The sequence below is a fragment of the Elephas maximus genome, chromosome 10 (genome assembly GCF_024166365.1).
Source record: "Elephas maximus indicus isolate mEleMax1 chromosome 10, mEleMax1 primary haplotype, whole genome shotgun sequence".
In the NCBI taxonomy this organism is placed as follows: Eukaryota; Metazoa; Chordata; class Mammalia; order Proboscidea; family Elephantidae; genus Elephas; species Elephas maximus.
The window spans coordinates 103,079,050-103,094,975 of NC_064828.1; the positions used below are offsets into that span (position 1 = coordinate 103,079,050).

General features: G+C 45.1%; 1 protein-coding gene across 5 annotated transcripts in view; it reads right to left on the reverse strand.

Annotated features, from left to right (window-relative positions):
* FOXN3 (forkhead box N3) overlaps positions 1 to 15,926 on the reverse strand; it is a 466,036-nt gene that overhangs the window by 298,479 nt on the left and 151,631 nt on the right. The window contains exon 3 of one of the 5 annotated variants that reach the window (XM_049898927.1): positions 14,070 to 14,131. The exons of the other annotated variants lie outside the window; for them this stretch is intronic. The gene's annotated coding sequence lies outside the window, so the exon portion shown is untranslated. The remainder of the gene's footprint in view (positions 1 to 14,069; positions 14,132 to 15,926) is intronic. 5 annotated transcript variants of the gene reach the window in all.

Below are 15,926 nucleotides of genomic sequence, written 5' to 3' on the forward strand. Positions count from 1 at the left end.
ATGACAGTGAAAAGCCTAGTGTTTTCCACAGAGAGATGTGTGTGAGTGAGTTGAAGGGGAAATTGTAGAATCCCTCGGTAGGTGGTTTAATGAAGAACCGAGGGCTGGACTTTGGGTTCACTGAGGTATTTGGCAACCCTACGCAGTATAAAATATGCTTCTGAACTGTCATCAGGCTCCCTCCAACACCCTCTCTGCCGAAAAATACTGCATGGCACCTAACAGTGCCACGAGGAGAGTTACCAACTCCCTACCGTCCAGGTGAGTCCCTGGGTGGCGCAGGTTAACTCACTAGGCTACTAACCAAAAGGTTGGAGGTTCGAGTCCACTCAGAGGTACCTCAGAAGAAAGGCCTGGCAATCTACTTCTGAAAAACCAGTCACTGACAACCGTGTATTGCCCTGAGATAATCTTTAAAGATTAAACCTTCTACCAAAACATCCCCTGAAGTCTTCCTAAAACCAAACAATAGTTTAGCTTAACGAGTAAAGAATGTCTGCCTTGAGCATTATGCTCTTTTAATTAACATCTATCTATCTGCACAACTCAAAGATTAGATAGGAACCGTAGGGGGCAGTGAGTTTATGTTAATGAGAAGGAACAGTCTGGAAAAGGAGGGTGAGAATGCTTGCATGCCTCAAGGAACATCATCAATGTCACTGAATTGTACAAGTGGAAACTGTTGAATTGGTGTGTGTTCTGCTACGATATTTTCAACAGCAAAAAATAAACTATAAAAAAAGAAAATCCTATTGACCACAGTTTTACTCTGACACACATGGGGTTAACCTGTGTTAGACTCAACGGCAGCTGGTACCAACCAAACATATAGGAACCATATCCCACACGTTGGGAACCCAGAAGGTTCCCTAGGATGCAACACAGAAAACCCAGTCTTTCCGAATGAACGGTGGCCCACACCAACTCTGTGTCTCTCTGGTACCCAGTCTGTTTTGCTTGACTATAAATATCCACAGTTAAATATCCATAGTGGATCGTAGGTGTCTTTTTTCATGCACACACAATAAAGATACACTGTTAACCTCAAAATCTCTCTTCTAATATTTCTTTGAAGGTTCGAACCCACAAGCCGATGCAGGAGAAAGATGTGGCAGTCTGCTGCCATAAAGATTACAGCCTTGAAACTCTAGGAGGTGGTTCTACTCGGTCCTACGGGGTCGCTATGAGTCGGAGTCAACTCGACAGCAATGGGTTTTTCTTAGAAAAAAATTTGTTCTTCCTAATATAAATTCTGTGAAGTAAATTCCAAATGAATATATCTATCAGAGTATTCCAGTTGATATGTCCCCTCCCCGTCCCCGTCCCCGTCCCCGTCCAGGCCACAGAAATCATTTGTTAAGATGAAAACTGTGCTGTGTAGATCTTGATCCAGGCAAACCCGAGGACACGCTCTGGGTAGCCAGTGTTGGTTTGGATGCCAGCAGAAGCATCTTCTCAAGGAAGAGGCCCCGACACCCACCCGACTCTTTCCTTAGGCCACCATGCCACATACAAAGACTTTCTTGGCTTTGAGACAGATATTTAATGAGCTTGGTTCTTCCTCTCCTCCTCCCCCTCCCCGGCCCTCTTCCTTTCCCTCCTCACTCAGAGTTGACTGCCCAGGGAAATCACTGGCTTCTCTCCAAGGTGCTTTTGAGACAGAGAAAGAAGAAAACTTATTTGTTGTCTCTACGTAAGAAACCTTGGATTCAAACCTCACCTCTGACCCAGAACTACTGTGTCAATGTCACCTTCTATGTCTTCTTTTCTCTGTTTTCGAAATGGAGTGATCTCTGCTTCTCTCTTGTGTGTTTCACAAGAACTTCATGGAGAACTAAAGCATACAAATCCCTCACGTGTTCCACCAGGCGGCGCCTCTCTCTAAATCCAATCAAACCAAAGCCAAACCTGTTGCCATCCAGTCAGTTCCGACTCATAACAACCCTGTAGTACAACCGACCCATAGGATTTCTAGGCTGTAATCTTTACGGAAGCAGATAGCCACATATTTCTCCCACTGAGCAGCTGGTGGGTTCGAACCGTTGACCTTTCAATTAGCAGCCAAGCACTGAACCACTGCATCACCAGGGCTCCTTTCTAAATTCAGGGCATTCCTTTCTATCGTTGTTACTTTCTTGAATTACCAGTCGAATGCAGCTCTTCTATGCAAACCTTGCCCACACCTTAGTTTCTGGTGGCAGTGTTCTCAGAATATCTCCTAACCTTATAAAACATCTGTGATTTAAAAGGAAAAAAAAAATTCATTTGGCTCTTCACAAGTAATTAATATTAGCTACTCTTTACCTCATATGCTTTTCCTGTAAACACATGCCCACCACACACACAATGTAGAAGTCCAACTTCTTTTCTTCAACTCAAACCACAGGACTCCAGCACTCAATAGGTAAAAATCTCAAGGCCTATGTTCACATTTATCCATGAAAAAAATTTAACAGTTCAACATGTTGCCCAGCAAGTCAATCAGAGGACTGAGAAATAAACACAAAAGTTCCTAACTCCGTATTTCCAGTTTTCTTGTGATATGAACAAGACAGAGTTTATTTAAGAAGAAAATGCCAAGGTGACATTTGGAATAACTATGTTTGTGGGGGGCAGGAGGCCAACTTCTAGGACATTTTGCATTCTCTTTGGGAGCAATGGGTAGTGTTGTCAGATCCACAGCCCCAAATGTGTAGCATTCAGCCAACTCACCATAGGGGTCTGGCAGCCTTGCCTGTGGCCTTCTGCCCTTTCCCTCCTCCCTCCCCCTACAACTACAAGGGAGTCTGCCATCAGCAGGCCTCTCAGGAAGGTGGGCTCCTGGGGAGAGCCAGAAAGCAGTCTTCTAAAGAAACCCAGTTGGCCTAAAATTCAGATTACTGAGTAGGTCTTGAGTTAAGGGCAACAGAAAAGAAGTTGTGGGTTCAGAGTGGGTGGCCTAGCAAGAGACAGAGCAGAAAACTAATACAAGGGCACTTCTGTCACATGAGTCATACTGGCCATGTCCCATTGTCCCTAAATCACTGATAATGCCACCCTAATAGCAGGATCTGCCTGCTGCCTGGGGACAGAGACCGTGGCCCCTGTCTACTCCATTTTCCATCTTTCAGGGGCAATCCTGCTAGACCCAGGTGGCAGAGGAGTCACTATGCAGCTCTTGACACTCAATTCTTGCATTACAAGTCAGGGGACTGACAGGAAAGAGGCTGCTGTGCCAAAACAGGTGCCTGTCGCAGTTTCCTGGTAGACCCAACTCTGGCCCATTTTACGAGGTCTTCACGTTTTCCCAATTTCCACAAGAATGTCTCTACGCCAGGACTCACTGAGATGTGTTCTGCAGGGTGTAGTATTTTACAGAACTCCCAATATCACTGCCTCAGGAAGGACAGGACAGGCCAACAGCATTAGAAGTAAATATCACGTTGGTACCTGCCCACTGAGGTACTGATGTGTAAAAGTCTGCAGTGACCCGTTGCCGCCATTCACATTTTCTTCCAAGTATCTCAGAGACTCTGGCTCCCATTGGCAGAATCCCATCTCTCTTCCTTTTCCCTCCAGGTCTTGGTTCACCCATGCAGAACCTTCAACAATCCCCTGCAGCCCAACCCAACCCACTGTAAGTCTGCCTTAGAGCTCGGTGCTCTTGGATGGATGACCCCAAGAACTACTCTAGACGTCAGTATCTTCCTCTGTCAATGAGCGGCAGGAACTGTTCATCTCCAAAGTTCTTCCAACTCAGAAAAATTACTATTCTCTATTTTATCTCCTTAAAACTTTGCTCCCTGTGCCTTTGAAAGAAATAACTTTCAAGGTTTGTCATTAAACTAATCTGGAACATGGTGCACACAAAAGAGGTCCCCCAGGGTTGGCCCTGCCTTTCTAGGAGCCTGCAACATTGCATGGCCTGGAAGCAACACCTTCCCGTCATTGGCTTAAAGTGCTGGTCTAGTTTTCCTGTCTGCAGTGGATGGGGGCTGACTGGAAAAATCCTAAGGTCTCTTCAGAGTGAGGAGTCCAAGATTCTTCAAGTAGAAATCTCCAGCTTTCTAGCAAGGGCCAGAATAGGAAGAAAAAAAAAAAGCTTGTTTTGATTCAATAGGGTCTTTCATGATACCCCCAAATTAGACACCAATCTGAGCTGCCTCTCATTTTGGTACTGATGTGAGGGTGCTGTTGATGTCCATATAGGTTTGAGGTGAGTCAGCCGGTTCTTTCCCTGAACCAAGCCCTGGGGGCATCTGAGGATGGCTGGTCACAGGTAAGGGGAAGACCATCTGGTAACATGGTGAACCGAGGATCTTGTGTAGTTGTCAGGAGTCCTAGGTCTAGAAATGACCGCTGGTGCCTACATCACGCCCCTTGGTTAACAATTCTAGAAAGAGCCTCTGGACAAAGTTATAATTTAACAAGGCTTCCCTCGGGCTGGCCTTTGGATTTATACATTTTCAGCTCTTTGCATACATAGCCTGTCAATAACTTGTCACCATGCAGATGTCAGCCTGCAAACAGGCCAGAATGAATGGAACTCCACTGTGTCCCTGTGTTCCTTCCAGAGAATTACTGTAGCTTGAGGGTGACAGTCCCACAAGTTAAATCTTCATTACCCCTTGCCTGCCTGTCTTAACACTTTAGATTCCCTTTGTTTTTTTTAGTCTTTGAGTATTTCCACTCACTATCCATTTGAAAAATTTTGAAAGCTTGTATGTATATATTATACAGATTAAATTTAAAAAGCTTACAAAAGATACAAATATTTTTGAAAGTGGACACTGCAGTGTTGGTGGTTGGGTGACGGTGAAGTTTCCAGAATCACTCGATTCCAGAGGAAGACACTATTAGTCCACATCCTGCTGTGTCTAAATATCTCAGCTCCCAGGAAAGGGTCATACCCATGGAGAGTTTTCAGCAAGTAAAAAGGATTCGCCCGTTTAAAGCCCCTACCTAGAGCTCGAAGAGGAGCTCTGGTGGTGCAATGGTTAAGCACCTGGCTGCTAACCGAAAGGTAGGCAGTTCCAACCCACACAGCGGCTCCACAGGAGAAAGACCTGGCAATCTGTTCCTGTAAAGGTTACAGCCTAGAAAACTCTATGGGGCAGTTCTACTCTGTCAAATGGGGTCGCTATGAGTCAAAATAGACTCCACAGCACCTAAAAACAACACTTAAAATTCATTTTGGTTTCCTGGGTGGCACAGATGGTTAAATGCTTGACTGCTAATCCAAAGGTTGGCAGTGTGAACCCACTGAGAGGCGCCTCGGAAGAAAGCCCCGGCAACTTACTTCTGAAAGGTCACAGCCTCGAAAACCCTATGGAGTCGTTGTGCTCTGCAGGCATGGGACCACCAAAAGTCGGGATGAACTTGATGGCAGCTAACAACAAAGCTCACTTCTTAACCCTCATTTTATAGATTAAAGCCAGTACCTAAAGTTCATACTAATGTGTAAATGACTGATACCAGGGTCGTTCCCTAGAACAAGCTGGAGGAAAGGTGTGTGTGTTGGGGGAGGGGGGAATGCAGGGATTCCTGTGCTCTCAGGAGGCGTAAAGTTATGTCGCAAGGGTATGTCCTCGAAGCCGGGAGGAAGAGAGGCAAGGCTGAGGGCGCTCAGCACATCGTGCCATTTTCCCCAGAGATGATCATCTTATTCCTAATTTGGTTTTGAAAATAGGGGCATCCCATCATGGTGACCTTCCAAGGAAGGATAATCTACCCACCCTTGGCATAAGCAGTTGATTGCCTGGAGTTGCTGTGGAAAGGTTCCCTGGCCAAGCCCATCTCCAGCTCCTGGCATGCCTGGAGGAGGGCGGGCACGAGCACCGCCGAGACGCCCACGGCCATCACGGGAGCAGCACTAATGCAGACACAGGAGGCATCCTCCTCAGCCAGGTGTCCAGGCTGGCAGGCCATCTGGGTGAGGACATGTGCGCTCGCTCCAGTGCCTGCCGCGGGAAGCCCGTGCCGACAGGAGCTTAGCTTAAAACCAGCTTCAAGAAGCTTCCTCAGCCCTGCCCCCTATTAAGATATGTGGCCTTGGGAATCTGCTATTCCATGGAGCCCTGAAAAGAAAAAGAAAAAAAAAAACCGGATATGTTCAGATTCAAGAGCCTGCGGGCAAGAGTCCAGTAAACAAATTGGCTCTGAACGGAATATTGGAAAAAATGTTGGAAAGGGATTGGACTTTGGTTTCAGGTTTCCGAAAACCTGAACACGTGAATCAGATATAAAAGCCTATTAAGAAATGCCTATCTCAAGTACAAGTCTTTGTATTCCCATGTGAAATAACAAACGTATAAAAAGGAACTGAAAGTGTATCACCAAAAGATAAATGTGTCTCTTCAAAAATACTTAGCTCCAAGATTTAAAAAAGATGGGTTAAAAACCCAGTGTAGTGCTTTTTAGTGCTAGGAAAAGACATGCAGGAACCTTAAACAGGGATGGCTAAGTGAAAGAAGCCAGTCTGGGACAGCTACGTACTGGATCATTCCAACTACATGACATTCTGGAAAAAGCAAAACTATAGAGACGGTGAAAGATCAGTGGTTCCCCCTGAACACAGGGCATTTTTAGGGCAGTGAATCTATTCTGTATGCTACTGAAAGGGTGGACACGTGATATCATGCATTTGTCAAAACTCTTACAACCCTACAACACACACAGGAAACCCTAATGTAAACTATGAGCTTTCGTTAATAATAATTTATCAATATTGATTCATCCCCTGTAACCCACCCAACCCAGTTCTCATCCCCTGTAACAAATACCAAATGTTAATAACAGGGGAAACTGCAGGAGAGACAGGAGGCAGTTCTACTCTGTTCTGTAGGGTCAATAGAAGTCGGAATCGACTCGGCAGCAAAGGGTTTGTTTAATAGTGATGAAGCTCTGAGTGGGCCCCATCATTTTGGGGGGATATATTTGGCAATACTTATTAAAACTTAATATGTACATCGGCTTTTACCCAGCAATTCCTCTTGTAAGTACTGCACAGGAATACCCAACTGTGCACAATATGCACAAATTGTGTATAATAGTTATTTCAGCATCATTTGTAATACAGGAAAGCTGGACAGAACTCCATGCCCATCAACCAGGGATCAGTTAACTAATGCTAATTCATTTGCATAAAGGAAGACTGCAGCTTTTAAAGGGACAAGGGAGAGTAAGGTGCTGACAGAGAAAGATGCTCAGGGGGACATCTGTAGTTGCAGAACTATATATCAGATACATTTTGGTAAAAATAGTACTGTTGTTGTTGTTTTTAGGTGCCATCGGGTCTATTTTGACTCATGGTGAACCCACTGTCCCATAGGATTTTCTAGGCAGTGATCTTTTCTGCCCGGACTAGAAGACGATGTGTTAATGACCTGTGACATGCACATGACACAGCCTTGCTTGCTGAAAGTGAAGAGGACTTGAAGCACCTACTGATGAAGATCAAAGACTACAGCCTTCAATATGGATTGCTCCTCAACATAAAGAAAATAAAAATCCTCACAACTGGATCAATAAGCAACATCATGATAAACAGAGAAAGGATTGAAGTTGTCAAGGGTTTCATTTTACTTGGATCCACAATCAACTCTGACGGAAGAAGCAGGTGACGCAGTGCGTTGGGCAAATGTGCTGCAAAAGACCTCTTTAAAGTGTTGAAAAGCAAGGCTGTCACTTTGAGGACTAAGGTGCGCCTGACCCATGCCGTGGTATTTTCAATCACCTCACATGCAGTCGAAAGCTGGACAATGAACAAGGAAGACTGAAGAAGAATTGATGCCTTTGAATTATGGCATTGTCAAAGAATATTGAATATACCATGGACTGCCAGAAGAATGAGCAAATCTGTCTTGGAATGCTCCTTAGAAGTGAGGATGGTGAGACTTTGTCTCACATACTTTGGACATGTTATCAGGAGTATCAGTCCCTGGAGAAGGACATCATGCTTAGTAAAGTAGAGGGTCAGCAAAAAAGAGGAAGACCCTCAACGAGACGGACTGACACAGTGGCTGAAACAATGGGCTCAACACAGCAATGATTGTGAGGACGGTGCAGGGCCAGGCAGTGTTTGTTCTGTTTTACATAGGGCTGCTATGAGTCAGAACTGACTCTCCAGCACCTAACAGCAACAAAGACAGCCTCCTAAACCGTGAGAAAATAAATTTCTGTTTGTTAAAGCCATTCACTTGTGGCATTCCTTTTATAGCAGCACTTGGTTGCCCAGTGGTTAAAGCACTCAGCTGCTAACCGAAAGGTTGACAGTTCGAACCCACCAGCCACTCCATGGGAGAACAACGTGGCAGTCTGCTTCTGTAAAGATCACAGCTTTGGAAATCCTGTGGGGGCAGTTCTGCTCTGTCCTATAGGGTCGCTATGAGTCAGAATCGACTCGACAGCAGTCGGTTTAGATAACTAAGACAGGATTTGGTTCTGGAAGAGTGGGGTGTTGCTTTTACAGATACCTAAAATGTGTAAGTGGTTTTGGAACTGGGTAATGGGTGGAGGCGGGAAGAGTTTTAAGGTGCCTAATAGAAAAAGCCTAGGTTTCCTTGAAGAAATTTTGGTAGAATTATGGACATCAAAGGCAATTCTGGTGAGGGCTCAGAAGGAAGTGAGGAGAGCTATAGAGAAAGTCTCTATCATCTTAGGGAATACATATGGTGCCAGAAACAGAGTGCTGCTAGAAATGTGGATGTTAAATGTGCTTCTGGTGAGGCTTTAAAAGAAAACGATAAATGTGTGATTGGACAATGAAGGAAGGGCGATGCTTTTTATGCAGTGGCGAAGAACTTATCTGAATTATGTTCAAATGTTTGATGGAAGGTAGAACTTCTAAGTAATGAACTTGGATATCTGGCTGATGAGATTTCTAAGCAAGATCTTACAGAGGCTGCTTGGTTTCTCTTTGCCACTTACAGTAAAATGAGAGAGGAAAGAGATGGACTTAAGGATGAACTGGGCAAAATGAAAACAGAACTTAAAGATTTGGAAAACTCTATAGTACAGACTAAGGACATGTGTCCTAGAATGTTCACCATGGATGTGACCACACAATCTTTTGTTAAAGAGATTAAGCCTGTGACTGATGGATCTAACCAACTACCACAGTAGAAAATCCATCAGCTTAGACTGAAGAGGTCAGAGACAGGATGAAAGGAAAGAAAACTGTCTGCCTTTTGGAATTCTACAGGCAGGAAACAGGCTAAAGGAGATATGTCTGTTGACCTCCAAGAAAAGAAAAGACTATCCCTGAAGAAGTTCAGAGATCAGCAGAACTGTTGGAAGGAGCACGGGAAGCAGGGACTTCAAGGTTTCAAAGTGTTGGGCCACATTCTCCTGCACCTCGAAGGGTCAGGCCACTGCCTTCTAGGTGCCAAAGAGTTAGGGTTTTACAAACCTGGTTCTGAACTGCCATTAAGGTGTGCCAGGGGCATGGGGCTGCCATGCCCAAGGGGCAGAAGTGCAGGGCCGGCCAGGGTTGAGGTGATGAGGTCACCACTCAGATGGACTAGGAGAATGGGGTCGCCCAAAGCCAAGGGAGCAGAGTTGCATCCCTGTGGGCCTGGAAGGCAAAGCTGAAGCCTAGAGCCTAGGAGCCTCCACCAGAATTCACAGGACATGGCCAACACCCAGAATCTGAAGGGCAGTACCATTGCCCAGATGGTTTCAGAGAACAGGATTATTTCCAAGCCTTGAAAACTAACATAAATTGTTCTTTTGGGTTTTGGACTTGGCTGGTGCCTATTATCCCATCTTTCCCTTCAATTTCTCCCATTTGTAATGGAAATGTCTACCTTGTGTGTCTTGTACCATTGTACTTTGGAAACAGATAACTTGTAATCTAGCTTTCACAGGTTCACAGATGAAGAGGAATTTTGCCCCAGGATGAAATTTACCTAAAGTTTCACCTGTATTTGATTTAGAGGATTCAAAAGATGATATTTTGCACTTGGAGTTGATTGAGGACTTTTGGAATGATGTGATGGGATAAATGTGTTTTGCATGTGGCAAGGATATAAATTTTGGGAGGCCAAGGGGTGGAACGTTATGGATTAAATTGTGTTCCCCAAAAACATGTGTTGTAAATCCTAGCTGCTATGCCTGTGGTTATAATGTCTTTTGGGAATGGGTTGTCTTTGTTACATTAATGAGACGGGATTAGTGTAGGGTGTGTCTTAAATCAGTCTCTTTTGAGATATAAAAGAGATTAAACAAGCAAGCCAAAGAAGCAGAGATAGAGGAAGAGAGATGCCAAGCCACGTGAAGACTGCCCAAGAGCAGAAGCTCAGAAGAGAGAAGGACATTCCTCCAGAGTCAACAAAGAGAGAAAGCCTTCCCCTAGAGCTGGCACCCTGAATTCAGACTTCTAGCCTCCTACACTGTGAGAAAATAAATTTCTGTTTGTTACAGCCATCCACTTGCAGTATTTGTGATATAGCAGCACTAGATAGCTAACATATTGGGCAAGGGAGATTTGGGAGAAATCAGAAGTAGATGCAATTGGGCTCATAGAGGGCTGTGAAGCTAAATCAGGACATCTGTCTTGTCTGCATAAACATCTCTCTTGATGTCGGAGGGAGTAGGTAGGAGATTTGGAGAAAGAGAGGTGATGTGGTCTAACATCTGACCAGAGAGATGATTGCGAATCCTGCTGCTTCTACAACACAGATATTCTGGGGCTTTTTCTCTTTAAGAAATATTCATCATTTTCTATGGCTGTTTTCATCTGAATCACATCCCTCTGCCTGGACCAGGACTCGCTCTCTCTCTGGGTGTACAGGCTTGTCTCTACTTGCTTCATCTCTGTATTAACGGCACATGAGATACACTTTTGGAGACATCCACTTGGACAGCACTTGGACTCTGTTGAAGTACCCTTCACCTCCTTGGCCTGGGATTAGTACATTGTTCTCCCCTCAAACTTAGCATGCTGGTTAAGCCATAGACGCCAGCTGCCACTGGGACACCATTTTACCAAATATTGTACAATGCAGTTCTCAGGAAAACTACCCCATGACTTCTGTACTCTCAGCAGGGAGATTCTGTATTAACTGGAAGCTGGGCTATTATGTTTCTGAATAATCTGGGTTTCAAGTGCAGTCTTGGCAGGCCTGAAAACAGTAAGTACCCAAAAAAGTTATCCGGCTGCCCTTCCAACTCTGCCTGGTACTTTGTCTTGGGTGTGGTGCTGCTCTCTCTTCTGAGCCTCAGAGAAAGGGGCAATCGAGACCCCCCATAGGTTCCAGTCAACGGCTACAGCAAGAAATTTTGGCAGATCTGGCTCTGGAAAAGATAAAGCCTTAAATAAAGATTAGCGGTTCCAGCTCTACTCACAGCCAAGAGTCAAAGTCGTTATTTGCTGAGCAGAAAAGGACAAAAGGAAACACATTTTGCTTGCAAGCTCTCCAAACAGACTGGAAAATGCAGTAGGAAATTCCTAATTCTCGACTGCTTATCCTGCCTCTCTCTCGTAAGGAGACCAAGCTAATATGTTCCTTTAGTGTTTTGATTTCTGAATCACAAACTATCAATTGGCTCTCCGAATAGAAGACCAAGACTTGTGTGAGGTACCTCCCTTAGGATAGAAACGAGGCCATTTTAATAACGTCCTTAAAATGACAATATTATGACACTGTTACTACTTCAAACCAGAAAAGGTTTGGAAAACCTTCGAGAGGGAACATCTAAAAGGTCACACTACTTCTTGAAGATGCACTAAGGAGCCGGGTCACAGAAAAAGTGCCCTTTTAATCAGAGTAAAATTAAATCTGCACCCAAACTGTTAGCCTTTCATGGACGATGATGGCATATTTGTTTTGGAAGAAACCTTAGGCTCATCTAGTCCGTAACCATCATTTTGTGGATGGGAAAATGAGGTCCAGCGAGATTAAATAACTTAACCTAGAACACGCAGTGAGCTGGCACTGAACGGAGACTAGAACGCTAGACTCCCAATCCAGTGCTCTTCCTTATGCCATGGCCTCTGACATCTGTTCACACACACACTGCCAAGGAATGTCAAGGTGGGCCCTAGCAGCCCAGGCTGCACTGGAATTCTCTCAGGAGCCCCCAGCACACTTACCTGGGATCCACTCTTCACTTTCCTGTCTTTAAAAAGCAAAGCTACCTCTCAAAGGTGGGAGGTGGGCCCTTATTTGTCTTGCATTTGCTCTAAAAGACAGGGACATCCTAGTTACTGCTTTCCCATGAAGCTTCGCAGCCTGTGTCTAACAGGGCTGCCACCACAAAACGACATTCTCAAAAGGTCAGAGCCAGTACTGACTGCTTCGATTAAATGAGAATGCTCCTTTCTTGGTGGATGGGTGTGTTTAATCTGTGTGGGATTCAGTGACCAGCAAGAATCTCTCTCCCTGTTCAGAAGACTTGGAGGAAATATCTAAATCACGCCCAACACCTAGTCTCCTCGTGTATAACAAATGTCAATGATATGCAAACACCGACGCTGTGCTGAAACCAGGTTTGTCAGGGTGGACGGGGAGCGGGCTCTTCTTCTCTTGGCCTCTCAGGATTCTTTATTGCTCAAAAGGCTATGGAGTTTCTTTCTGGAGTGATGGAAATGTTCTGGAATTAGAAAGTGGTGATGTTTGCGCAACTTAGTGGATATACTAAAAAAATCACTGCTTCGTACACTTCAAAAGGGTGAACTTTATGGTATATGAATTACATCTCAATAGTAATTGGAGAAATAAATAACTTGATCTAGAACATGCAGTGCGCTGGGGCTGAGCAGAGACTTATTAAGAAACAGCTTGGGCACCCCATCACTCCCTCACTCCAGGAGGCTGTGGGCTGGGCAGACTCAGGAAGGTGAGCCAGGGAGGTAGAGGAGAATCAGGGGTAGATACCAAGTCACAGCTTCAGCTTTAAAACCGTTAACCCACTGCTGTTGAGACGATTCCAACTCACAGCAACCCTATGGGTCAGAGTAGAGCTGTCCCACAGGGTTTCCAAGGCTGAAATCTCTATGGAACATGACTGCCACATATCCTTCTCCTATGGAGCAGCTGGTAGGTTTGAACCATCAACCTTTTGGCTAGCAGTCGAGCACTTAAGCACTGTGCTACCAGGGCTCCTTGTTTTGATGTGTTTACACCCATGAAACCATCACCAAAATCAAGAAAATGAGTATATATTACCTGTCACGGATTGAATTGTGTCCCTCCAAAATATCTGTCAACTTGGCTAGATCATGATTCCCAGTATTGTATGATTGTCCAGCATTTTGTCATCTGATGTGATTACGCTATGTGTAGTAAATCCTATCACTATGATGTCATGACCTGGATTAGCAGCAGTTATATTATGAGATCTACAAGATAAGACAATGGCTTAAGCCAATCTCTTTTGAGGTATAAAAGAGAGAAGCGAGCAGTGAGACATGGGGCCCTCATACCACCAAAAAGCAGTGCCGGGAGCAGAGTGTGTCCTTTGGATCCAGGGTTCCTGTGCTAAGATGCAACCAGACCAAGGGAAAACTGATGACAAGGACCTTCCTCCAGAGCTGGCCAAGAGAGAAAGCCTTCTCCTGGAGCTGGCGCTCTGAATTCGGACTTCTAGCCTACCAGGCTGTGAGAGAATAAACTTCTCTCTGTTAAAACCATCCACTTGTGGTATTTCTGTTATAGCAGCACTAGGTGACTAAGACATTACCTCTTGAAATTTCCTCATGCACCTTTGTAACTGTTCCCTCTTGTCGCCCCCCCCCTCCGCCCCCGCCAGCCCTCCAGTACTCACCCTGCCCCAGCAATTGTTTAACCTGCTTCTGTCACTATAGAAGAGTTTGCATTTTCTGGAGTTTTATAAAAACAGATTCATACAATGTGCCCAGTTCTTTTCAGGTGAAAGTTCTGGATGCAAACTGAACACCTTCCTGCTCCCTCCCTGAGCTTCGCAAGAAACCACACCAGCAGAGCCAGGGCTGGGCATGCTCTCAGTCCAGTAAAGGGTTGGCTCAGAGAGGAAGCAGCTGCCCAAACCACCCAGGCTTCCACTCCCACAGCTGGGGACACGCCAGGCCTAATGCCCCCCTTATCCACTTTGAAGCAACCAATCCTTACCCACAGCAGGTCTTCCTAGCCAAGCAGGTTGCGTTCACTTCTTCTCACAGCTCTTGGTTCTTCTAGAGCGGAGAGAAAGTATTTCAATAAAGCCACTCTCCCCTAGTAAAGAATGTCTGACTTGAGCATTGTGCTCTTTTAAGAACTATCTGTATAAGATCAAATTGACAACAGCAAATTGAAAGATTAGATAGGAAGCTTAGGGGGCAGTCAGTTTATGTTAACGGGGAAAGAACAATTCCAAAAAGGAGGGTGAGAATCGTACAACTTGAAGAACGTAATTGGTGTCACTGAATTGTACAGGTAGGAATTGTTGGACTGGTCTATGTTCTGCTGTGTATATTCTCAACAACCACAAAAAATAAATTATTAAAAAAAAAAAAAAAGCCACCATCCCACAGAGACATCTGGCTTATGAGTGTTTTCATTCTAGCCTCACACTGGGGCTTAGGACATAGCACCGTTGCTCCAGGGTAAAAAGATGTTGGGGCTCCCCTGATGGGCTGGCCTTGGACTAGTGCCTGGGGCACCAAAGATATGCAGGATGGTGGTCCATCACCCAGGCAGACTCCCAGCACCCTGGCCCCCTGCAAAGAGTAGAGCACATGAAGGGGACCCCAGTATCTCCAGATTCCATCAGCTGAGTGGCAAATGTGGACACAAAAGAAGAGTGTGGCATCATATATGAGAGGGGCTATGGGATGCCCTCATCTTCTTGAGGTTTCCCAGGTCTGCCCCATTTCCTAGACCTGGGGAGGCCCTAAGCTAACTCAGAGTGTAGAGGGCAACTCAGGTGCCTACCCTTCTTGCAGACGGCTTTCCTCAAAATCATGGCCAAGGGCTCCCATCCTCCACAGCATGCTGCAGAGCAATCTGGGTGCCATGTACACCCATAATGCCAAACTGCTTTTCCAGCAACTCCTGGAAAACTTCTGAGTGATTCCTCATTCTCATAAATTTTTACTGAGAAAGCTTTTTTAACTTAGTCTCTGATGTGGAAATGGGCTTAGGTAGTGCAAATGGTTAATATGCTTGGCTGCTAACAGAAAAGGTTGGAGGTTCGAGTCCACTCAGAGGTGCCTTGGAAAAAAGGCCTGGCAATCTACTTACAAAAAAGTCAGCCACTGAAAACCTTATGGAGCACAGTTCTACTCTGACATACATGGGATCGCCATGAGTTGAAATCTACTCAACAGCAACTGGATTTGGTCGGTAATATCTGGATGGAAGTTTTCAAGATGGCCACACGGTACGTCTTGTAGCTCTGACCAAGTACAAAAGGGGCTGCCTCAAAGTCACAGGTTGCGGCTTTGCAAAGAATGTGAAGAGTGATCGAGCACCTGCCATCTGAGCTCTTTGTTATTTCAGGTGCCAGAGGCCACATTACATTCTCTTCAGTTGGTGAAAATTTGTTACGGATTGCCTGACGTGGAAGACGCACTTGGAAATTTCCACTTTTAATCTCAACTCTGGAGTTATCTAGATGCTGCAGGTTTAGGACACCGCTCTAGATCGGATTGTAATATGAATTGCAAGTGCTTATTCTTGTTTTCAGGTTTATGTGGACAACGTTCATTTCTACAGGCTGATTAATCAGATAGAATCCTGGCATCATCCACATTCCCATCTCATTTGCTTTATTCACTTTTACAAGTTCTGTACCAAAACAAAAAAGAGTTTCTACCAGCTGCCCCCCAGGATTCACAGTATGAATCCCACTGAACATATAGGCAGGGAGAAGTCAACAAGCAAACCAAGGTCTGCCCCTCCACGGAGCACCCCCAGTGCTCCAGCCTCCAGGAACTCTGACCGCCACTGGTCAGCCCATCACTTGCACAGAATTTTCCTTTCATCTCT